The sequence below is a fragment of the Culex pipiens genome, chromosome 2 (assembly GCF_016801865.2).
Source record: "Culex pipiens pallens isolate TS chromosome 2, TS_CPP_V2, whole genome shotgun sequence".
NCBI classification, from domain to species: Eukaryota; Metazoa; Arthropoda; class Insecta; order Diptera; family Culicidae; genus Culex; species Culex pipiens.
Genome location: NC_068938.1, coordinates 31,502,279 through 31,526,225, shown reverse-complemented (window position 1 = coordinate 31,526,225; position 23,947 = coordinate 31,502,279). Strand labels below are relative to the sequence as shown.

Below are 23,947 nucleotides of genomic sequence, written 5' to 3'. Positions count from 1 at the left end.
TTGAATTGGAAAATGAACTGCATTATCGGATTATTTGAAAAGAAAATCACACGTAAAATTGCTCAAATAAGTTTCTAGGTTACAAATTTTAAGCGTTATTCAAACAGAAATCAAAATAGATTTAATGGCATTTTCAGTTAAACAATTTTTGAAGAAAATATGTAGTTTTTAAATCATGCTACTACTTTATTTCGACGACATTTTTTTTTGAATATTTTATTTGCTAAAAAGTATTGATCAAACTTGAAACATTTTATTTACTCATCCTTCTATCAAAAGTTAATAAAGTTAGCTAAACAGTTATTGAATTGGTATTTTTTTTTAATGAAACATTAAAATTTCAAAGAAACCTGCAAAAACTATCTAAGTAACCCCCAGTTTAAAAAAAACTTCAATTTTCAACGAAACTTGTTTTAAAAATAAAAAGCAGACTAAGGCCAAGGCATGTAGATTAGAAAAGGTAAGGCGGTTTTCCAGCAGTTAAAATAGTTAGCATGAAACTCGGATTTTATATAGAGATTTTCAGAAAAGTTACAATTTGACCTTTTTCCGAGCAAATTTCACCGGATTTTTATTCTGTAGGGTTGTCAAGCATGCCAAACGGAACCAAAAAATGCGTTTAGTTTAATTAATTTTTTTGGGAAAATATTTTTGATTTCAAACCGTATTTCGGTACAGTTTGGTATGCTTAACATTCCTCAGAAAAGAAATCCGGTAAATTTGCCCAGAAAATGATGAAATTTTCAATTTTCTATAAAAATCCGAGTTTTGTGCTAACTAACTATTTTGCCAACTGTAAAACCCGCCTTATTTTACTAATCTACATGCCTGACACTGTTTGATCAAGCGTTTAAAAATGTTTTAAATATGAATCATTGGAAAGTTTGTATTGGTTGCATATTATTTGAAAAAATAATAATATCATAAATGTCATTCCAGTGTACTGGAAAAATGGAGATATCTCTGTTACCAAAAATCAAATTTTTCAAAAGATCTTTGAAAATGTTCAAGGATTTTAGGTCATATAATATGATGAAAATCGTAAATTTAGAAAAAAATACAAATTATATCAAATTCAGAAAAAATGGGATTTTTCAAAAATGAAGAAATTTGGATCATTGACATCTTCAGAAGAGTTGTTGCAAATGGTAATGGACAACTTTAAGCTTGGTTTAAAACAGGCTTTCCCAACGTCTGACCCGCGGGCCGGATCCGGCCCATGAAGCAATTTTATCCGGCCCGCGACGGCATTTCACAATAGTTCTATGACTGGCCCTTAAGACTGTTAATGACATATTCGATAAATACATTTGATAGCAAACATTAAGTTGTTGTTTTGTGCTTAAGCAATGTTTGGAGTTAAATTCAAACATTCTTTATGTTTGAATTAAATTTTATATCCTTTTTATATTGATTTTTCAGAATCCATTATTAAACTGACAAATGGGGCAGGGAAACGTCGTAAAAATGTGAAATAAACGAAAAAAAAACTTGGATTGTTGTACAGAATGACTTAAATATTTAATTCCTTACAGTTTTGAATGTGTTTACTTCTTTTTTTATACAGATAACAAAGTTCACTGCAAATAGTTTTAAAATATTGAAAAATGTCCTAAAATGAGTAAAGAAATCAGCAATATTTTTTTTTTCAAATAAGCCTCAAAAGTTTATTTCAAAAGCATCCGATGAAAATAGTGGTATGAACGAAAATTGTTAGCATTTTCTACTTTTATTAAACATTAGTTCCGGCCCGCCACTGCTTCTAAAAAAAACAGACCTGGCCCGCAGGGCCAAACGGTTGAGCACCCCTGGTTTAAAATGAGGGTGCTTTTGAAAATTTCCAGGAATATTTTGGGGTGTTTGTTCAGGAACGTTTAGTTTTACATTTCAAAATGAATATGAATAATAACAAATTAAAAGCATGTTTCAATGTGAATACTGCTCTGAACACAATCTGAGGGGTTTAAATTAAATTTTGTGACACGTTTTACATCAAGCAGGTATTTTTTCTCATTTAATTCATCATTCAAAGTTTGGTTCAAAATTGTGCAAAAGCATATTATTAAAACTATTTTTTTATTTACAAATTAGACATACTATTTAACCGATTTTTGCAGCATGATTTCAGAGAGACTTGTGAGAATGTATGAATGTACATATTACAGTCGCAATTTGAAGTATTAAAAAAAGGTTTGCCAATTTTACTATTCATTTGTTTAGGAAAAAAAATAACTCAGTTTTCCTAATAAAGTGACATTAACAAATATTCAGTTAGTTGATCAGTTTCAATTTAATAGAAAATTCAAATAAACAATTGTTTCTACGAAGATTTGAGGCAAAGTTATGGAAAAAGATGCTTAAAAAATTGCATTTTGATGTGCATTTTTGACCGCAAATTTCAAATTGGATATTTTTTTTTCGTTAAAATTCGTTTTCAAATTAAATTTCTAACTGAGCATTGTTGATCACATTTTTGTTTCTTCGGCACTTGAATGTCACGTCTGTTTTTCTGTGGGATAAACTAGCAGTTTCTACTGACAAAAACTGATTTTTTTAAAGTTGTGCTAAAACAATATATTTACGTTATAACGTAGCACATTACAATAAACATATAACACAACAAAAAAAAATCTCGAAATGTACAAATCAAACTGACTGCAGCATCCCCACTACATCCACTCTCAGTAAAGTGTTAACGACCTACAGTAACCAGTAAAAAAGTGAAAAGAAAGCAGTCCCACAACACCCGATGCAAAGTCATTTTTGTTGTCTAGGTAGAGGAGAGCGAGCTTCAGCCTTTCGCCCCTTCCGCCAACCGAAACTCCCTTTGCGACCATCTGTAACACATTATCATCCACCAATCGTCATCGTCATCACAATCATCATCCCGCGTGGTCCTTGTTTTTCCTCCCAGCTTTCCCTCTCCCTCTCGCAGGAAAAGCTCACTTTCAAAACAAACCACCTGTGCTCAACATTCCATCGCTCTCCCTCTCCGCCACTTGATGATTCGTTCCTCTCTCACGTGCCTGTCGCTCTCTCAGAATGCTTGCTCCTCTCTCATCCTCTCATAGTCTTCACCGCTGGCGGAACTTCTGAGTCGCGTTCTTCGCCCAGCTGTGCATGACTCCCTCAACCACGGGAAACCTGAGCCGGGGCCAAGGAGCCTGTGTGTGGGCCTACCAAATCAGCAGGTTCGAGCCACGGTTGGCAGTTAATTTCGGGTGCTCGTACGGTTCTGTCGCGTGTTTCCGTCGGTGTCGCCGTGCTCCGCGGGTTGACTGGAGTCGGAAGAAACGTGACTACTGATAAAAGCGGCGTGATTAAAAATAGATTTATGTGCGTCGTTGTTAAGGCGAAAGCTGGGCGTATCGAGCATTGGGAAACCAAAGAAGAAGTAATTCAAGAAAAACTCACATGTGAGCAAAAGAAGCAAGTTTCAAGCCCCAGAATGTGAGAGGATTTATTGTGATCAGGATGGATGTCGTGACGGGTAGCGATTAGTGTGTTACGGGGGAGTTCTCGTCTGGTTTGGCTTGAAGTTCTGCAGATAGAATGCCGTGCCAGGTGTGCAAATAATTTACGAGACACACCGGACCTCGCAGGATTGGATTAGGGGTTCTACGCATAGGTTCGTGTCCGAAAAACGGCGTCGCATTGGAGGTAATTTGTGTGCGACCTTTCGAGACCATCGCAATTCATCGTCGTGACCAGGCGCTTAAAGACCATCGAAATTTGTCGCTAAACGAGAGGCGGCTTTAGCCCGGCAGGAAATCGAAAGTGAACCTAGAACGGGGAAATGTTTAAAAAGTGCGCCATCAAATATTTACGTGCCTCGCTGGAGGGCATTACTGTTGAAGGGAAAATGTTGACGGACGTGGAAGGCGAGCCTTTTGTCGTATTTCTGAAACTTTTTTTTGGGGGAAAATGTGCCCTCTTTAGGTAAAAAAAAAGATTGCTTTTGAAAAGTTTGTTAAGCCTCGAAATTGGAACGCTTGAGTGATGAAAATCCATATCACAAAATGAATTTCTGGTAGTAAGTTTTGGAATGGCTAAAACCTAAAAACTTTTAACTTCCATTATTATTTAGTTTTTTTTGCTGTTTTATGTGCATTTTGAAATAATCGTAAATGTGGTAATTTTAAGATTGAATAAGTGGTTCCAAAAATTGAAATGATATTAGAAGGGCTGGTTTTTGTGATCAACAAACAATTTTTTATTAAAAGCTCAGCCAATAACTTGGCATAGGGATTTTTCAAACTAAAAAATAGCATTTTTCGCGGAACCATTATTTCAAAACATCACAAAAAATTACGCATCATGAAAAATGTTAGAATGACTTGGGAATTCTCAAATTACAGAAAGAACTTTGTATACTCTATTTTATATTATTCATCAGTGAGTTTTTAACGTTATTCCCCAATTGTTAAGTCAAATCACCTTGAACTTTTTATTAACGTAAAATTTATCTTATCATAAAATTATCTACCGATTGAACCAAACCAAAAAAAAAACCCCTACCACAAAATTGAGCACTTTTTTACCACACACGGACGTGGCAGTGCGTGGCCGAATGGTTACGCTGTCCGCTTTGTAAGCGGATGATTCTGGGTTCGATTCCCATCTGCTCCAACCTGCCATCGGATGAGGAAGTAAAATGTCGGTCCCGGCCTTGGTTGTTAGGCCGTTAAGTCATTCCAAGTGTAGGAGGTCGTCTCCATGCCATAAGTACAAACAACACACCAAACCAAGCCTACTCCGGTGGAATCGCTGGCGGCGGTTGGACTCGCAATCCGAAGGTCGTCAGTTCAAACACTGGGGTGGAAGGTTCCTTGGAGTAGAAAGAGGTTTGGGTGCTCTCCCCATTCAAGCCTTCCTAGGCTCGAGCAGAAACTTGCAATAGAGACCACAAAAGACCCAGGGGTCGTTAATGTGGATGGTTTGATTGGACGTCACGCGTGCTCTACGGTAAATTGGTAAATTGATAGACCAATTCTGTCAACGTCAATCGATCGGGCGTCGAGAATAGATCGTCCATGATTTTTGGCAATTTTTTCCAATCAATATTTCTCGAGAATTTATTTGATGAAGAAGCTTGATTTTGAGTCGGAGTCAAAATCAAACCCTATACCTTTCTTTAGTAAGAAAGGCAAAAATGGAAATTTTCTAAAATCTGAACGGTAAATCCGATTGAGGTCAAATTTGTTTCAGAAGCTCGATTATGGTCTCGATTATGATATGGAGAAAAAAAAAATAGATAAAATGCCAAAGGAAAACTTTTGGAACGTGGTGAAAAGTTGGCTTTTACCTTTTTTGGGTTTTTTCCCTCACAGTATGTTAGTCCACAAATTGTAAATCAAGAACCACATTATCAACATGGATCAAAATTTGGGAGGATGTAGTACTCGACGAATGCAATTTTTTGGATTAATAAACGCTTTGAATAATTAAGAGATCACAAATCCATAATGTGGGCTCTGAGAAACCCCCTACCACAAAATTGAGCACTTTTTTACCACAAACGGACGTCACGCGTGCTCTACGGCAAAATTGAGCTCCAAAATTTGAATATTGGAGATAGACCAATTCTGTCAACGTCAATCGATCGGGCGTCGAAAATCGATCGTCCATGATTTTTGACAAATTTTTCAATTAACCCTCTACTACCAAAATTTGTTTTTCGATATTTTTATTTTTCCCCTGTTTAAGAGGTCATTTTGAGCAACTTTTGTTCTACGAAAAACTTTACTTCTCTTGTTTTATGATTTTCTTGTTTAATTTTTAGTATTTTATTTTGCATTTATCTTGTTTAGTTTATGTTTGTTTTTGGTAGTATTTTGCCTATTCTACCACCTCCTATCATTACATTTTGCCTATGTAATTTTTTCATGTTTTTACAGTCACCGTTTATTTTTTTTTTAGAATTCAAAATTTAAACAAGATTTAACAGTTTTTTCTATCAAAACTATTAATTATTTACAGATTAATAAAAACTAAATCATCAAATTTCATGGAAACCATATCATTCTATTTATTATAAATATAAAATATGGAAGTTCAAAAGGTTTTGATTTTACTTTTTATTGTGAATTGAATTATTTTACATAAAAGGCTCTGTGGATAAAATATTTGATAAATAATGATATTTTGTACAAAAATTTGAGAGATTTGGTAAATTTCATGGAATTTTAGAAGAAATCCCATTTGGGTAATTCTCTACCAACTCACACGAAATCGGGAAAAGTTGCCCCGACCCCTCTTCGATTTGCGTGAAACTTTGTCCTAAGGGGTAACTTTTGTCCCTGATCACGAATCCGAGGTCCGTTTTTTGATATCTCGTGACGGAGGGGCGGTACGACCCCTTCCATTTTTGAACATGCGAAAAAAGAGGTGTTTTTCAATAATTTGCAGCCTGAAACGGTGATGAGATAGAAATTTGGCATCAAAGGGACTTTTATGTAAAATTAGACGCCCGATTTGATGACGTACTCAGAATTCCGAAAAAACGTATTTTTCATCGAAAAAAACAATAAAAAAGTTTTAAAAATTCTCCCATTTTCCGTTACTCGACTGTAAAAAATTTTGGAACATGTCATTTTATGGGAAATTTAATGTACTTTTCGAATCTACATTGTCCCAGAAGGGTCATTTTTTCATTTAGAACAAAATTTTTCATTTTAAAATTTCGTGTTTTTTCTAACTTTGCAGGGTTATTTTTTAGAGTGTAACAATGTTCTACAAAGTTGTAGAGCAGACAATTACAAAAATTTTGATATATAGACATTAGGGGTTTGCTTATAAACATCACAAGTTATCGCGATTTTACGAAAAAAAGTTTTGAAAAAGTTACTTTTTGCGTTTCTCTTTGTTTCGTCGTCCGTGTCTGTCGCGGGTGACCATGAACGGCCATGATCGATGACGACCAACTTTTTTAAAACTTTTTTTCGTAAAATCGTGATAACTTGTGATGTTTATAAGCAAACCCCTTATGTATATATATCAAAATTTTTGTAATTGTCTGCTCTACAACTTTGTAGAACATTGTTACACTCTAAAAAATAACCCTGCAAAGTTAGAAAAAACACGAAATTTTAAAATGAAAAATTTTGTTCTAAATGAAAAAATGACCCTTCTGGGACAATGTAGATTCGAAAAGTACATTAAATTTCCCATAAAATGACATGTTCCAAAATTTTTTACAGTCGAGTAACGGAAAATGGGAGAATTTTTAAAACTTTTTTAGTGTTTTTTTCGATGAAAAATACGTTTTTTCGGAATTCTGATTACGCCATCAAATCGGGCGTCTAATTTTACATAAAAGTCCCTTTGACACCAAATTTCTATCTCATCACCGTTTCAGGCTGCAAATTATTGAAAAACACCTCTTTTTTCGCATGTGCAAAAATGGAAGGGGTCGTACCGCCCCTCCGTCACGAGATATCAAAAAACGGACCTCGGATTCGTGATCAGGGACAAAAGTTACCCCTTAGGACAAAGTTTCACGCAAATCGAAGAGGGGTCGGGGCAACTGCTGTGTGAGTTGGCGGAGAATTACCCATTTTTAATTCTTGGAGGTCCTGGTCAATAACAAAGTAGCAACTACGGGTAGACACAAAAAAAAATACGCAGCCCGTAAAATCATTATAATACGTTTCTAGATTTTTTAAAGGTCCTATAAGCTATTGTGTTTCATATGTTAAAGACTATAAACATACCTTACTAATAACTATTTATTCAAGTAATAAAAAAGAGCTAAAATTTTTTTGATCAAGGAAAAACTTTGTCCATCGGTTTCTAAGGTCAAAATAAGCCATTTTCCATCATTGGATTCTCCATACCAGATAGATATGCTAAACCCAAGTAACATTTTTAAACCAAATAGTGATTGCCCGCCATCTTGGTAGAAAAATAGAAAAAAAGCAATGAATTTGATTAATATTTAATAGATACACACATATATCCTGAATTTCTAAAATAACTCATATAACCATCGAAGTTCAAAAATATGTTGAACCTTGTTTTCACAAAAATTGAAAAAAAATCTTTGCAATGTTTAATTATAATTATAATTGAAGCCACCGAAGCCAGAATAAAACCTGTCTGGCATAAGACGTTTGAAGACGTTTGAAATGTCATTTTTTCATAACTCGTGACTGGGTTTTAACAAAGGTTTTATTAATGCAAAAAGGAGGTTTTCAGGATTCAATTGGGAAGCATTGAACTCTTATGTAGGTTTTATAAATAGGCCGTTACAATCTTTTGTGGAGGTTCTTTTGGGTTTGAGGAAAGGTTTATCGAAGTTCTGGGGAGGCTGTTACGACTAAGTGGTTTTAATGTTGATTTTGGCTGATAGCACATCCGTGGAACTCTGAACAAATTTCTGCTCAAAAAGTGTTACGAGAAATCAGTTCATTAGTGTTCTACGATAAATTTGTCCTGGATGATTTCTCAGCACACTACGATCTCATAAAAGAAAATGTATACCAGTTAGACTGACATTCATGGCAACGAATCAAAACAAACAAGCTCATCACGATTCACTTCTTTTTATCAACTAAAAATTGAGTGAAAATGTGTTTCCGTTAAACTGGCCATCACACGCAATGTTAAGCGTTTTGCGTTTTGCGTCTTCCATAAACAACCAGCTTAACAAGAGTACAGATTGAAAGTTAAAAAAAACTTGGCCTGGTGACATCAACTAAGACAACAGAAGTGATCACTTGGAGGCACATTTAAAATTGCTTCATTGAACCACTTGTTTTCAAATAACTACCGTACCTTTCAAGCGTAATGTTTATTTCAGTTCATTGTCTTCTTTGTACAAGATTCATAAAAATAATGCTCGTAACAAATCCAACTATCCCCAACCACCGGAAAATAATCCATTCAGATGGCACTTCTCTGGTTCTCGATCAAGTGATGTTCACACTAAACATTTTTCATCAGATTTGTTTTATGGAAATCCGTTTCTTTTAGGACGCAATGGAATATGAACGAAAATGGTTCCTGAAGATGGACGGAAATTTGTAAACATTAGAAAATTGTTTTTTTGCATGGCCAGCTACGATGTTGTTTTCTTTTATGTGTATAACAGTTTATGCCAGTTTCTATCAGTCAAGGGGTTCTAAAGTTGTGTTTCGAGTTATTTGCTCAGGCTGGAGAAAAAATCGTGCTGTTGATCAACCCCTCGGTTAAATCTATTATAAAATCTGTTATAAAAGTTGGAGCTCTCCACCGCTAGAGGCAGCACTGTATAAATCCCTCTTTTTGAATCTCAAGTTCTACCGATGTGCTGATAGGCTTTATAGCGGTTGTGGTAGCTTTGATAAATCCTAAAATGTTACTTTGGTCAACGGATTGGAAATGTCCCAAAAAGAAGGTTGGTTAAGCCCTTCACTGCCCCTGATCGCATAAATGTCCCATATGCATTTTCATCGATTTCGAGTTTTTGATGCAGGTTGGTTCAAAATCGTGTGCTCTTTCAAAAGAGTCCAATACTTTGTTCTAGAAATCAGGAGGAAATCCAGTTTTTTCGCGAAAACTTAACACGTAGCCTTATGTATGGGACAAACTTCAAATGCGTTTTTCTCAGCTTGCTGTTTTTGCATATGGGACATTTATGCGAACATGGGCAGTTCAGCTCTTAAAAAAGATTATTTTCAGAGATTTTTTTTTAATTTTAGGTTCCAATTTCCATTCAATTTTCAATCCATAAGTGGGTTTGGAATTTTTTTTCGGATATTTTTTTTTTGATACAGTGTAGTTTTAGCCTAAAGCTCAAAAGCTGGCACTTTTTGCAATTAAAATATGTATAAAAAAGATTCAGTTAGAAAAAACTGTGATGAATATTTATTTTAAAATTGTGATTTTTTTATTGTATTTTTTCCGAATAGTCCGATCAGAAACCCCTTCTCAAGATACAGATTTGAGAACACTTTTCTATGGAGAAAACCAATGATGGAAAATGGCTTATCATGAGCTAAAGAATCGATGGACGAAGCTTCCTTTCCAAAAGCTTACAAAAAATTATAAAAATACAATTGAATGCAATTTGAAATTCATTTTTCTGAGTGATATCAAACATGTTAGAACTCGATTGTAATTGTAATTGTAATTGTAATTGTAATTTTAAAATAATCTGATTTAGAACAAGTTTTATATCGAAAAAAATCGTCCATACTTATTAATTTTGAAAATTTGTGTTTGCAAAATAGCAAGCGTGGCGTAAAATGCATTTAAAAAATCTTTTCATGGAAATGTTGAATCCATGGTTTTGGTATGACAAAAATCGTCACGTTAATATATTTGAAATTTGTTGTGAAATTTGCCCAAAACATCATCTTCCCTGGTAGTCATCGAGCATCCCAAAATATCCTTCCGGAGCATTTCTGCCAAAATTGCTTCCACCTGATGTCCACCAAACAATGTGTGTAATCGGAGCGCCTCAAACGAGGAAAAACTTTTCCTCGGAAAAAAAAAAAATCACAAACATACACACGAGCAAACAGGCGCAGCAGCTTGAAAGATTAGACGTCCATAAACATTATGCTGGGCAAACAAACAAATATGAGTTTGTTCTAACCTCCCCCGACTCCCCCGCCCACCATTACCTTCATCTACCGACAGATTGTTCGACCCAAATCAAACGGGAAAAGTAAAAGAACAAAATATTTCGCATGCTATGATGGACGGTAGGTTGTAGACATGCTCCTTTCAGGATGTTTTCCGGACTCTGACTTGGAATGTATTGTATGTTTTCTGGATTGGGTCACTTCATCAACATTCTTACGTTACGTTCCAGCGTATAAGTTTCTTCTTTTTCATGGAAAAAGAAAGGGCACATCATGGCAGTAAACAGGCAGCAAAAGTTTATAAACTTTGTTCTTTCTTATTTGTTTGGCCGAGTAAGACGGAGTTATTATTTGCAAATATTTTTTGTTTACTCTAGGAAATCGTTGGTTTATTATTATTTTTCAGATAAAAATACAACGAATGGGGTTTCTTTACCTTTAAAGGAAAAGTAGTTTAATTTTCGTCTACAATTAAAGCTCTTTTCCTTCAATGCTCTCAATTACGATCCACAAACAAACAGTACAGAACCAACAAATTGACAATCTGTTTACTAATTTCTTGCAAAATCAAACGGCAAACGATCGCACTTCTAACGCCCTGGTGCGGTTGCCATTTTCCAGCGAAAACCAGTCTAATTAACTTCCCGCTAATGAATTCAAAATGCCAACTGGTGGCGGAGAAACTCCGCACACCGGCAGAGCCCGACACACCATAGTTAAATTTCACTCTGATTTTCCCAGAAATTAATTCATTAGTAAGATTACTGTTTCTCTTTGGCTTCGCGGGAGGAGGGAAGTTTGGAAAATATCTTCTTTAATGTGAAAATAAACGAGCTCCCATCTGGCATCATCTTTCCGGGGCATAAATTTCCACAAAGAGAGCGAAAGCGAAAAGCACGAAAATTTGCAGGGCCGAAACCAATCAACAATTGTTTCAGATTCAGGACCAAAAAAATACCGACTTGCCTCTCCGACGAGTTTTCCACGTCGGTGCATTTTCTTTTTTCGTTATTTTCCTTCCCCGGTTCCGGGGCCAGTAATAAAGCGACGCGCAATCAATTTGTTTTTTATTCGAACCTTCCGGGCAAGGATTTTTAGACCGGGCCCGTTGTAAGCCGAAAATGGAGAGCCGGGGGATCATCGCACTGCTTTGTGACTTAATTTTGGCGCAACGGACTCGTGGTGGTTGAAAAGTTTATCCTCTGAAATTTTGGCCTAATGGCTTTAAGAAGCAGGAGCAGACCATCGAGTTTGGGGGAGGAAGACCATGACGTTGTTATTGAGGGTGTTTCAGGGTTTCACGGTCTAATAAAATAGCGCAGACGATATCGACGGGTCCAAGTTTATTGCAAAAAGGACCGTGAACTCTGCCGACACCAACAGAAGAGGGTTTTTTTTTGTTTGATGCCACTATCCACTGCGACCAGGAATTAGATCTATTGCGGACTTGCAATTCTATTTATAGAATCACAAAGGCTTCTTCTGTTATTAGGCAGATGGGACACGCACACACGCTATTGTTGAGCGAGTGTGTCGAGCGATCCACTGCCGTAACTTCGCCGCCGAAGAGGTTTGAATGTTTTTTTTTTTTTTCAATCCTCTTTGGCTCTGCCTTTTCCACTCTGTACTGTCCAAATGTATCGCTAGAACCGAAGTGCACATTTCACGTTTACTTATACCCAGCTAGCCCTTAAGTTCTGGTTTCTGGAAAACTCGTCCCTTCAAAGCACTTTTTGCGATCGGGCCGTGGAGCTCTGTAGGGCAATTATACAGAGAACAGTTGGTCCTTATACATGTGAAGAGTACAGGGGAAAGGATGTGCCGAGCCATGTGGGTTTGAAACCACGATCTTCCGCTCGTAAAGCGAAACCTGTAACCATTAGACCACAGGAGCTCGGCAACAGAAGAGGGTGCTTCAGAGGATAATTAATTGCATATTCATTAGTTCGATGAACCTTTAACGATTCTGCAGGGCCGTTAATCGTATAAGAAGTCAATTTTAAAATAAATTATATCCAGATTTGCTAGTACTGTTTATTTGATGAAAAAACATGATCAAAACCATTTCGTTGAGATCTTTAAAAAAGTATTTTACGCAACAACACTTCCCAAGTAGCAAGAAAAACATCGCTCTTTATGTTGTTGTTCAACAATTGCTGCATAAGTGTTTTTATTCGTTAATTATTGAACAAGTGTCAAAAAATATGGTCAATTGTTCACATTTTGACCAAAAAACCATTGTTCAACATGGTTGTGTAACACATATGCCAAATCTAGCAACAGATTACGAATAGTTCATTTCGAAGTTTATTCTGACTCAAATGGAACATGCTTGTAGAACTCGAAAAGCAAAATGACATTTGCAGACATGATGTTTCATTTCAGTTTGCTAAACGTGATAACATAGTAGATTTGACCTTTGGCTTCGGCTGGGATTTCTCGTAAACTTGTTGTTTATGTGAAGTTCGCGTTCGTGTTCTAAACACCGAGCATGGACATGTTGACGAAACAAGCAAGGATAGTTCTAAAAATAGAAACAGCTTATGTTCGAAAGAAGTTTTGGCAAACTGTTAATGAATTTGGTAAAACCTAGATGACCGCAGACTTCTTATTGATGTTTAGGCCTGCTCATCCAACATAACCCCTCGTGGAAAAAAACAGACGCGCGCCCGGACTTGACATTTGGAGTGATCTTGAGTTCGATACTTGCCCTGAGCATTCTTCATCAAAAAGGAAAACTGAAAATGCAGCACCGGGAACCAGCAGCAGTAGTAGAGTAGTAGTAGTAGCAAGCGATGTTAATTAACACTCAAACATAATTGAAAAAAATCCTAAAGGCATAATGAAGAAATTGAATGATTTTTATGGTTGATAATTTTTTATTATCCATCATTCATAAATGGCGTATCCCTGTCCAAACTAATAAATTACAAAAAAACTGGTAGTTAAATATCGGGAAGCGACATTTCTCACAAATAAAGGATTAAATGAAGAAAAAATAACTTTTGAGCGAACGTCTTGAACATATTTTATGAAAAGCCTGTAAAACATTTTGCCTGCCACGATATGTTCTTGAACGGTTATAAAAAAGTTTGCCTAACTCCCTCCTGAATCTTAAAGGCAGAATGTTGCTAAACGGTTCTAACGACGTTATCCAACCCGGTTCAGAATTTTATAGTCAAGAGTTCTTATGACATGTTCAACAAACGTTCTCTATGCAAGTAGGACGTGTGCTGGTAAAACTTGATTAAACCACGCACATTTCTAACGGGTTAAGAGATGTTCAACAACAGAAAAACGTGCGCTTTTTCCAGCGTTCAAGAGTTCTCTGGGACGTTGGGAAAACATAGTAAATGAGTTCAACAACAAGTTCGGAAATCTTTTGGCGAACAAAGTGTGCTACTTGGGTTTGTGCAAACAGGAAAACATTCTTCGAATTGGATTTTTTTTTTGTGAAACATTTGCTTTTTCGCTTGAATGTTATCTCCAAAATACTATTTAAAAGAATTATATTTAAATACAAGTGCTAAAAAGTTGAACTTTTCAGCACTCAAATGGATGCTGAAATAGTAGTTTATGTCACAATGTCACAAATACACACACACACACACACACACACACACACACACACACACACACACACACACACACACACACACACACACACACACACACACACACACACACACACACACACACACACACACACACATACATACACACACACACACACATACATACACATACACACACACACACACACACACACACACACACACACACACACACACACACATTTTTGAAAGTAGTTTTAATTCAAATGTCCATGTGTTTAGTCAATGGACCGTTCAAAACAAAATTATATTGAAAAAATATTATCTTCAGTAAAAGTGCTGAAAACTCTTTTTGTAGCCCGTAAATGTGCCAAATAATTGTGTTTTTTCTTATCAACTAAACGCAAAATTTGAAAACCTAATAAAACTCTCCAAGTTGTTTTTTTATAAGGTCCTAGCAGAGCAATTCTTTACGAAATCGATCTGATTTTTTAATATTAAATTTTGTATTTTTTTATTCGGCTCAAACTCTTTTGGTGCCTTTGGTATGCCCAAAGAAGCCATTTTGCATCATAAGTTTGTCCAAATTATTTTCCATACAAATTCGGCAGCTGTTCATACAAAAATGATTTAAAAAACGGTATAATATGAAGGAATTTTTTGATCAGGCAAAGTTGTAGGTATGGATAAGGAATACACTGAAAAAATAATACACAGTAAAAGAAAATTGATGATTTTTAATTTAAATTTTTGTCACTTAAACTTGATTTTCAAAAAAACATATTTTTTTTCTAATATGCCAATTTTCCTGTTTTTAAGTTTTTGCATGGCAATATCTGTGCAACTAAGCGTCGTACCAACAAAGCTTTAAAAAGCAAAATAGAAAAAAAATTCTCAGCTCTTCAAAAATATTCTTTTAAGTGGGCAAACATGGACACTGCGACCAAAAAGGGCTATAACTTGAAAACGGTGCTTTTTATCAAAATTTCACTTGAGTATTTTTTGATTGTAAATTCGATTTTAAATAGAACAATGAAGTTGAAAAATTTTCGCGACCAATATTTCGATTTTTTTATATCAGTATTGATTTAGAAATTCATAACTCGGTCAAAGATTTTTTGCACATTCTGAAAATTTCTGCAAAGTTGGCATTCGTTGTCCCCTAAAACATTAAAAAAAAAGAAAAAATAAAAATAGTATTTTTTTGCAAAGCAAGTTTCATTGATAAAAAAGTGAAATAAAACATCTCCAAAAAATGTTTTATCGTGTGTAATTGTTTTTTTTTTTCAGTTTAGTCCTTATCCACACCTACAACTTTGTCGATCAAATAATTCCTTCAAAAGATACAGATTTTTCAATTTTCATACATCATTGTTGCATGGACAGCTGCCAAATTTGTATGGAAAATTCTATGGACAAATTAATGATGCAAAATGGCTTCATTGGGCATACCAAAGGCACCAAAAAGTTTCAGCTGGAATAAAAATACAAAAAAAACGAATGACTGAAATCTCAAAGAACTGCTCAGCAGTAGCATTACAAATTAAATGATTTCTCAAAACGTCACACAGATAAAATTACTAAATTCAGTATTGTTTACATTAATACAAATAAATTTATTTACTAATTTTCATAGCAGTTGAAAAAAGTTCCTTGAACTGAACCATTTTTACTATGTTTAAATCTTAAAAGCAAAATAACAAAATGATTAAAATTAATAGGAAATTTTATTTAAAAATTAATGAAAATTTCAAGAACACTCTCTAATAATAAAACAGGATCATCTTTTTATATGAGTTCATATTTTAATATAAAAAAAACAGCTCGGAAACGCATTGACAAAATCAGCCAACTAATTTCCAATGGTTCTAATAATACAAAATAGAAAAAAAATACTATCAAATATTGAAATAATTCACTTTTCTGCTGAAAACATTTAAAACAAAATGAAAACACAGTACCATAAAATGCTTAGATTGCTTTCCAAATTCATTCAATGTTATGTACCTTATTTTTCTTAACACTGGAACGCCCAACGCATGTCCAACTTACACGGACGCCCAAGCCTCAACCAATCGGGACGATTCTTGTTTCCAGTAATTTGTAAGAATGTCTAGATGATCTTAAAATTTTGCAGAACTTCATTTGAACAAATCTGTAATTTCTGCGACCGAAAACATCGTTCCACCTTTTTTAAAACGACTACCTCCGCGGAGTTTTAGGCGAATTTTTTTTTACACGCGAAAAAAAGTTGGAACGATGTTTTTGATCGCAAAAATTACAGATTTGATCAAATTAAGTTCTGCATAGTTCTAGAATTATCTAGACATCCTTACAAATCACTGGAAAGAAGAATCATCTTGATTGGTTGAGTTATGCCGAGAACCATTGAGATGAAGTTACCGTTCCACCTTTTTTGCAGCCTTGGGTGTTGGAATGTTAAGAAAATCAACCGTTTTCTAGAATCTAGCACAGAACAAAAACTCGATAACCATCCACAAACTTACATACAAACTGAACCCTTTTCATCCGAATAACTTTTGAACTTAATTAGCCCTGTTGAGCGAAAAAGGAATGCATACTTTAGGCACAAAATTTTCGATGAATATTATGTGCCTACCGGCCATCATCCCTTCAACACTTGCAGAGTTCTACCCTAGAATCGAAACCTCCCACGGCAGGAGGTGGGTAAAATGCCTCAACTCAGCTGTGTGCCGCCTTTTCGCAGGCCAGCACCACACCAGCAAAAGGATCAATCTCCATTAATTAGACGCAGCGAGAAGGCAGTAAATTACGGAACCCCTGTCGGTAATTTGCTCCACACGCCCCCTAGCTAAAGAAGGTGGGAGAAAGGGGGCGTGTGGTGTCTATCCGAGAAGGGGTGGAAGAGGGGGTGAATTGTTGAAAGATTAGAAGCAAAAAGTGAGCAATTAAAAGTTAACAAGATGAGGGAGGTGCTGCCGTGGCATTTCCAGGAAGTTTTTCGCCTCTCATCTGCGAAGAATTGCCTTCAAAAGGTTTGTGAAACGGTGGAGAGGTGGTGCGCACTAATTGCGCATAAATTCCGATGAATGACGACGTTTGAATTTACGGTTTAATTCTAAGAATTTCTGTAAGTTCTGCGTCGTGTCCAGAGACCATTCTAAAGCAATAGAATTCTGGGTTAAGGTGAAACGAAATTCATTTGGCAAGGAAATGTTGTGTAGGATAACGGGTTTCTAATCCTTTTCTTCTCCAAATGTTTGTAAAATTATTTGTCATATATTAAACTTCCTTTTTTGGCACTTTTTTTTTAAAGAACTGTACTGTAGATTTTATCTCTGCTTTTTATATTTACCAAAATAATTTTTACCTTTATTTTTAATTTATTTTTTCGAAAAACATTGCAACTCTTATGTTCGCATAAATGTGATATTGGAATAGCTTCGTTTGTTATGTTACTTTAAGCTATACTATACTGCCGTTTTACGGCGATATGATGTATACGCCATTGAGGTGATTTTGCTGTAGACACGATTTTCTGTTTTTATTCATTTTTTCAATTTAAAATGACTAATCTGAGGTCTGTTCTGTAGAAACTGTTAAAAAGTACAATAAAAATGTGGCCCCTACAAAATTTCTTGTTTTTTCCTATTCTCTGCGATTTTAAACCACAAACATCATTTGGCCGAAAAAATAGCAATAAAAAATCACTACTTTTCCTGCCCAATGATGTATGCATACATTGCTCGATCAAAGCGATCAAAGCTGGCTTTATTTTTTGTGCCAGCTATTTTGATAGCTTAGTGGATCCCGTAATGCATTGTCCACGTGGATACTTAAAGGGAGGGGGGGGGGAGAAGGTATTAGGGAGCGTTCTTTTATTACGTGACGCAGTTGGGGGGAGGGGGGTGGGAGGCCGTGTTACGCTCCATACAAATTTTTTAAAATTTGTATGGAAATTTTGTTACGAGGGGGGTATAAAAATCCGATTTTTTGCGTTACGCAGTTAAAGAACGCTCCCTTAGCGATTGTCTATGCTCCATAAACACATTTTTTGCATGAAAAATTGTCAGCAAGGGAGGTGGGTGGGTCTAGAATTTTCAAAAAAGTGTTTACGTGGATGTGGATGAGGTGTCATCCATTAAGTACGTCACATTAAAATCAGCCAAAATTTACTCCACCCCCCTTTGTCACGATTTCCCTATGCTTTTAACACGCAACGTCACGCTTTCTCAAAACCCCCCTCTTCCCTCAGAAAGTGACGTACTTTATGGATGATGCCTAATGGACGTCCCCTTAAGAATTAAATCGAAATAATGTAATAAAATATTGCCCAGTCTTGATTTGGTGCCAAAACCTCAAATCAACATTCAAACAGTATTGAATTTGACTTCTATCAATTCTCAATGTATACATACATCATGATGAGTAAAATTGGCGTATACATCATTGTTTGTTTGCTTAATAAAATGGGCTACAGAGCAGTTTTTTGAAAAATTCTTTCGTCAGGAGGTAGCTTTTAAGATTCTTTATCAGACTGTACAATAAAATTGAAAATGTCAAAAATGGCGTATACATCATATCGCCGTAAAACGGCAGTATAGTAGTTTATGCAACAAGTTGCAAAAAGAGAATTTTTTCAGCACGAGTCGTACATTTATCCAACGAGGTTCACCGAGTTGGATAAATACGAAGAGTGCTGAAAAAATCAAGTTTTGCAACGAGTTCCATACAACCTTTTTGCAATTCCAAAAAACACACACTGAGTGAAATTTTATGTCAAATTTTCATGTATTTTGTCAATAAATTGTTTAAATCAAAAAGATGTTGAAAAGTGTAACTTTTCGAAACAAGTGCTGAAAAGTTCAACTTTTCAGCACCCATTTGAGTGCTAAAAAGTAGAACTTTTCAGCATTTATTTTGAAAAGTGTTGCTATTCGATTCTGTTATTTTTGGTACAGAAAAGAAGGCTATTTCGTCGTTCAAGAATGATAGGAAAAGTTTGGCAATCAACGACAAATTTGTTTGTCCCATCTGAAATATGTTCATAGATGAGTCCCATCGTGTTAATGTTCACAAACCAGTCCCTGTACAAAATATTGTGTGCTGAACATACCTTTCAGATAATCATTTTTTTTTTAAATATAGTCATCAATTATACAGACCGGCCATCTTGAAGGGTTTTCATCCATTTTACGGTCAAACAAATCTTCCAAATGGCTGATCAATTCATTTAAAAAAAATGCAAATTTTCTCCATTGTTTACTACTGGGGTCACCTAGGTCACCTGCTGCGATCGGGCTGGTTTGCGAACATATTGATGCACTATGTAGAAATTGTTCACATACCAGGTTCCATCCTGCGTACTTTTTCAAATTGAAAGAGAAAAATCAATACAAACTTATCAAAAACATAAACACGAGCATGTTTGAGAGCTATGTTGCATGATATTTCAGTTTAATGATTGATTTAAAACTTCCAAGCTCGTTTTATCAACTTGTTGAAAATTCATATGGAACATTTTTGCGATCATGGGCAGTATACTGTCTCCTTTAATTTAAAGTAATTTGATTTAAACAATCGGCGATTTCGAATACTTTTTTTAAGTTATCGAATCAAGTTTAAATGGATAGTTGTTTTCGCTCTCAAAGTTTAGAGTTTACAATCTCTCAAAGTTTAGATAAAATCGTTTTTAAGCATAACTTTTGAAGTACTTTTCTCAACTTCATAATATTGACTAGGGTCTTGTGGGACCCTAAGACAGATCGAATGAGACCAAACCGGTAAAAATCGGTTCAGCCAGTCCGGAGATAATCGTGTGCATATTTTTTGGTTTGCTCAGAATTTGATTCTGAGTCGACAGGTATACGTAAAGGTAGGTCTCCCAAGTAACATTTTTTCCAGGAGTTCTACAAGAGCTCTTCAAGATAGCTACAGCATAGCAGTTTGGACCGCGGTAGGATAAAATTCTCTTCAAAACTTCTTCAGGAGTTTGGAAGAGTACTTGAAGAGAGTTTTATCCTACTGCGGTCCAAACTGCTATGCTGTAGCTATCTTGAAGAGCTCTTGTAGAACTCCTGGAAAAAAATGTTACTTGGGCTATGAGGTTGAATAAAGATCTTCATTTTTCGAGTGATTTTATAGCCTTTCCTCACTGACGCAAAACGCAAGGCAACAAAAAAATATGTTGAAAACAAAATTATTAAAAAAATATACATTGTGTTTAAAAGAGCCAAATTTTACCATCAAAATTAAACGATCTAATAACAAAAAATACAAAATGAACAAGGACCCTGTCCCTACGTTTATCATTTCCACACCAATCGCTACTGAACACTCTCTCTTTGCTCTCCCTCTCATTCCAATCGGGTAGTTACAGCGAATGGTTCAAAGAGACCGATATCGTTAAGTCGCTCAAAGCTGACTGAAAATAGTTTGCAATCGGCTTTGCTTTGTTCATTTATGAAATTACATAAAATCAATGATATCAATATTATTTTGCAATTTTGTTGTTTACACAACATCATGTCTTTGATTTGACAGAAATTTCATGCCAAATTCTAGCTTACGGCAAACTTTTGTACAGTCCAGACTCGATCATCCGAAGGCCTAAGAAAATTTTCACTTCGGATAATCGAATCAGGAAAAAAAATTTTTTTTTTGATGTTTTATTTTAGATTGTCTACGCTTAAATGATTTAGAATTTTTAAATCTAGCATGGCGGTGATCAATTATTGAAAAATCCATTTTGTAATTTAATATGCAATAAACTACTCAAATCTGACTAAAATGGTGTCGCAGAACTCTAATTTCGTCGCTGTCGTGCTAACTTGTCGTACGTGCATTTTGGGCCAAATTGAGTGAAGAACGCCATTTTATGCAGCTCACAATGCTTCACACTTTTGACCTTCACAGATCCGCAAACTTCAGGACAATGCACATAATGGTCAGCCAAACAAATCATGTTTGTTATTGTTTACATTGCGTGCTTTCGTTTTTGTTTATTCAAGGTCAAACATTATAATGCGTTTTTCTCGGAACGTCGAAATTGCGACGTCGATTTGATATTGAAAATGAGAAAATAAAATATCACGGAAAACCATTTTTTTTGTCGTGATTCAATTATCCGATTATTCGAATCCGAACTTCGGATGATCGAGCTTCGGATAATCGAAACTTAAGATAATCAAGGATTAGAATAATCAAGTCTGGTCTGTAGTGCAGACCAAGTGAGCGCCGCGCTAGTATTTTTAAGGCTCTTTCCTCTCTGAGCATATTCGTGTGTGACTCTGTATGACGGACGGAGTAGGAAAAGAAATTCACGAAGTATTTGTTTCGCTTGAGCAAGCCGCTGCCAGCGTATCGTGTTCGCTCGCGAATGGTTGCGCGCTCAAGTCGGCAAAGATTCATTCGGTGATGAGTGAGTGATTTCTGGTCTTTGAACTGAAAATCAGGACCTTTGAAGATAAGTTCTTGTTTTTTGACCTGGTCAACATATTTAATGTTACGAACACGCAACTGAATTTTGAAGAAAAAATTAATCCTCTTCATTCATAGTGAGAGCAAATAAAGCCAAATCAGCACACCAACGCTCGATATTTTCCCCCACCAATAAGAAGCCAGAAATAGGATTAAATTTAAGCTGGTCAGCCCATTTTCCCCATTTTCTCCCGAGACATTTTCGCTGATCTGATTGGGGACGAATCATTCATTCAGCTTCGCTCGAAATGGGTTCCGTTCGTCCGCTCGCCCACCCGCCACGACTGACTGGAAATTTCATTGATCATGATGGTCGGTCGGTCCGGTCACCCACCAGAAATTCCCCGAAGCGTCCTCGTTTTCCACTCTAACGCTCTCTGGTCTTCTTTTTTTTTCTTACTTTTTTGATTGAGGGTGGCCAAAAAAGAAGAAGGTGCTGTTGAATTCTGCCTCATTGAGCACGTTTGCTGGGAGGTTTCGTTAGGAAAATGTGTGTGTGTGTCTGGGAGAAGCTGTTTGGCCAAATTTGGTGGGGACGGAGCTTTCAAATTATATCTGCACAGAAAAAGATTCCCTGCCGTGCTTTGAACAGCAATTTGTGAGATAACAAAAAAGTTGCACAACTGCAGGAGCGCAATTACGGATGGTTCCATTCAACAATCTTTTTTGGAGAATCACTCCCAAGGGTGATACTTGTTAGAGGACTGGGATTAAGAGAAGAGAAAACTTTGTAGACAGCATTTCAACCCGTTTGCTTGGATGGAGTGAAGTCAGATTAAAGTGAAAGTAACGAACGTAATCCAGCTTTAAAAATAATTTGAATCTTTATGACATGCAATGCATGGATCAATCCTCAAACAATTTCTAAGAAGCTCAGTTAATTAATAGCAAGCTCCTTGATGAAAAACGCACCCAAGCATACCTTAACAAAACATAATGTTGCTTGATTTACTCAGCAATGTAACAGTACAAGTAACATATTCTGCAAAACAGACTCCGTCGACAGCGATGAAGCTGTACAGGTACTGCGACTCAACTTCATGTGCTTTCCACCAACAATAAACCTCCAATGTAAGCATATAAATCATTGACTGAGTTATTTATACCACTCTCGGCAAACATGGGGGTGTGCCAACGTATGTGTGTGTGTGTGTGTGCGTGGGTGGTTTCCGGGTTTTCCAGTGAACTGGACCAGCACACCGCAACAACAAGCCAGTTGGTAAACCCAGCCAGGAACCACATCAGGTGAATTTTCAGAATTTTGCAAACAAGTGAGTCGTCGTCGTCGCCAACCCTCCCCCTGGCTGCACTCGACCCCTTTTTGGAGGTGGAGGAGTTAACTCTACTGTGCAAATGTTTGCCACCCCAAAGGTTCCAGGGGGAGGAAGGAAAACATTTCGTTACGTTTCACAGGTTTTTTTTGTAAAGTTGAAGTGGTTGCATTTTATTTCTTTAAAACTGAGCTTATAGGAAGATATTAAAGAAATTAACAATTAATAAAATTCAACACTTTTTATTTTGCTATGTAAATAAGTTTAAGGGGTTACATACATGTAAATCGGCAAAAATTTCAGAGGTTGGCTTGAGCACACACTTTAACTTTTTTTTAGATCATTCACATACATTTAAAATATACTTTTTCATCTATTAATAAAATAAATTTTGACACATTTGATTGTATATTTGCTGAGATATAGCTATTTGCAGTTAGCAATTTCAATAAAACGGGTACCGTAAACCGGGGTGACTTTGATAGGATTTCAATTTGTTTTTAGAATATTTTCCAACAGGTAAGGGTTTTCTCAAGATTATTATTTTTAAAACATGTACTGGGGTAGGCCACACAAAGTCCATGCACTATTTTGGAAAAAAAAAGTTTTTTCAATAGTGTTTAGAAAAAAAGTTACGTTAAAAATTCTTAGTTTTAATTCCGGGGTGACTTTGATAGTCAAAGTTTTTCTTGTTAAAATCATATTTAAGATGTTCAAACTTTATTTGTACGTTAAATGTATCATTACTAATGTAGCTGATATAGTTTGTAAGAAAAAAAAATCAATGTTTATGTTAAGTTAACTAAGTTTATAAGCTTTTTAACAAAATACATATACATCTCAGGTAAAATTGTTAAAAAGTCGGAATTTTGCCTGAAATTTGTTAAAACTTGTTTTGTTTATAAAATTATCGATTTATATTGCATTTTATACTGAATTCGAAGCACGAATCACAAGTTTTCACATTTTACATGAAATTTGTTCAACTGAATTTGCCTATAAATTTGTAGATTTTTTTTTATTGTGTTTCAAAAACACATATTATTTATTATTTACAAACTTATTTAACCTTCTCCTAGTGGAAAATTGTCCA

At 35.7% G+C, this 23,947-nt stretch overlaps 1 protein-coding gene across 3 annotated transcripts in view; it reads left to right on the top strand.

The window, feature by feature from the left end:
- The window catches only part of LOC120419672 (uncharacterized), a 145,625-nt gene that overhangs the window by 43,323 nt on the left and 78,355 nt on the right, over positions 1 to 23,947 (top strand). For 2 of the 3 annotated variants that reach the window (XM_039582443.2, XM_052708020.1), the window contains exon 1: positions 3,252 to 3,660. The exons of the other annotated variant lie outside the window; for it this stretch is intronic. The gene's annotated coding sequence lies outside the window, so the exon portion shown is untranslated. Of the gene's footprint in view, positions 1 to 3,251; positions 3,661 to 23,947 lie in introns of those variants that run through there. 3 annotated transcript variants of the gene reach the window in all.